This window comes from Montipora foliosa, chromosome 8 (assembly GCF_036669935.1).
Source record: "Montipora foliosa isolate CH-2021 chromosome 8, ASM3666993v2, whole genome shotgun sequence".
Classification (NCBI taxonomy): domain Eukaryota; kingdom Metazoa; phylum Cnidaria; class Anthozoa; order Scleractinia; family Acroporidae; genus Montipora; species Montipora foliosa.
The window spans coordinates 4,268,267-4,270,766 of NC_090876.1; positions in this window are offsets into that span (position 1 = coordinate 4,268,267).

A 2,500-nucleotide genomic window follows, 5' to 3' on the forward strand; every position below is an offset into this window, starting at 1 on the left:
ATTGCTTTAAAAAGGAAAGGAAACGAACTTTATTTAAGTGTCTTTGAGGAGAGGAGAAAGTGTAGTACATACTAGGAGAAAACCTCTCGGTGCAGATTCAAATTCAACAAATTCAACAACGGTGCAAATTCCATTTAATTCAACCCACATATGACGCCGAGTCTGGGAATCGAACCTGGACCTCATTGGTAAGAGGCGAGTGCTCTCACTTCTGCGCCATCCCTGCACCCTAGGTCCATAATTGAACTGGTTTGAAAAAAACAAACTGGTTTGAAAGAAAAAAACCGGTTTGGGAAAATTTAAACCGAACTTTAAATTAAACCACAACATATATACTATATATACTATTGTACGAGAGGTTTCACAAGCTGTTATTGACTGTATGCGGGAAGAGAGTTTTTCAGAGCACATGCCAAGATCTGAGACAGATTTTAAGAAGAAAATAATGACTATAATGGACATGAATGAGCTATGGTAATTTCCCTCCTGCTGGTCCAGTCACGGTATTGATGGCTGTCATATTCTGATGAAGTGTCCCCTTACGGGATGAAGCACGAAGAACACATTTCTTATTCCTTTGACGCCACCATTTTCAACTCTACGCGCGAAAAGCTGCGGATGCCAAGTATCTCGAAAATGCTGGATTGTGGGTAGGAAAAACATTAAATTAATGTATGTATTAGATTCGGCGCATGAGAAGTTTGACGTCTGAATCTGAGTTGCACTTCGCCGTTTTATCCCCTGAGCCGGTCGAATTTAATAGTTGGGTCGACCCAAATCAAATCTGTCGAATTTAATTGATTCAGAAGTCGAACTTTTCATGCGCCAAATAAAATGATGTGATTTGGCGCTTGAAAAGTTCGATGTTTGAACTGGGCCTAAAATACCAAAATCAAAATTAGTATTGCATGTCAACCAGTGGTTTTTATTTTAGCAGCGACCTTAATTAGTCTTCCAAAGCTAACCTTTATACATTGAACTAAATAAAAGTTTTTCTGGCTTAACTACTCTCGATACGTTGCGATGTGGGTCTCTTAATAATACCATTTTTCTTTTAATAAAAAAGGTTAGGGTTGTTATGTTTGAACTGGGCCTAAAATACCAAAATCAAAATTAGTATTGCATGTCAACCAGTGGTTTTTATTTTAGCAGCGACCTTAATTAGTCTTCCAAAGCTAACCTTTATACATTGAACTAAATAAAAGTTTTTCTGGCTTAACTACTCTCGATACGTTGCGATGTGGGTCTCTTAATAATACCATTTTTCTTTTAATAAAAAAAAAAAAAAAAAAAAAACTCAAAGTAACTAAGACAAGTTTTAATTTTATCCTCCATTTTTACTGCTTTGTTTCGGCAAATTTCATTTGACTATAAGCGGCTTTCGGCTTGTGGGTCACCAAGGGTTTTCTTACTGAGATTTTCTGAAATATTGTTCGAGGATTCATCTTTCCTCTTCATTCTGGAACACTCGGTCCCCGTCTAGCTTCTCTGTGAATCAAATTGAAAAAAAAAAACTTAAATGAACATACGACGTAATTAACGACACAGTTTATGCTCTTTCTTAAAAAAAACTCATTCATAATCTCACACTTCGTTTGATGTCAGCGTCATATAATTCAGAGCCACACAGTGTTGCCGGTAAAATCCGTTCTTAGGTTGAATCGATCCGTTTTTTACCTATGTTAAATTGGTGATCCTCATTCTTCCTAGATTGAATTCGTACTCAGATGGATTGAAGAAACTTGGAGCCCTAAACTAAGCCTAGAGAAAAATTAGGGTCATGTAGATTAGGATTAGTTTTGGTTGTTATACATGGATATCAATTGACTTACTATATAAAAGTAAATAATGAAAAGAACTGTGTTGGGTTGAGCATGTTCGTCGTTGTAGTGTGGTGGGTTAGGGTTAACCCTAAAGCAGGACCATAGATCCGGAAGGTCCGAGTTCGAGCACCGGTAAATGCATAGTACAGTTCTTCGTTCCCTTACCTTGTTGTAATGTTGAGACTGGATGGATAAGTGCATGAATATTAAATCCGATAAGATGATACGAAACATCGAGAAGATGAGTTGATATGCATAAGACAGAGTTTGAGGGAAGGTATAGGGTGTTTTCATTCCTTTGGGGGCGGGCATAATCAACCTAGGTAAAATGAGGATTGCTAATTTAACCTAGGTTAAAAACCTGAGACCGGATTTGACCGACTTGTATTTCCTTTATTTTGATTGGCTAATCCCAGCAATGAAGGAGGGGAACGATAGCCTCACAGCGAAATAAATGTTGCTATTTTAATTTAGTTGAAGTGATAAACCCAGCAAAGAGTTCGACCTACAGATATTTCATAAGATGATAGAACTCAGTTAATCACTCGGCAAAGTCACTTTCACCCTGCGAGCAGGGCCTCTCTAAAACTCACCAGAGGGCGACCAAGAGAGGCTCTGCAGAAATCGTGTCAAGTCTTTTAAGTCGTCGCAGTCCAAGTCTCTGGTCACTCCGGTCA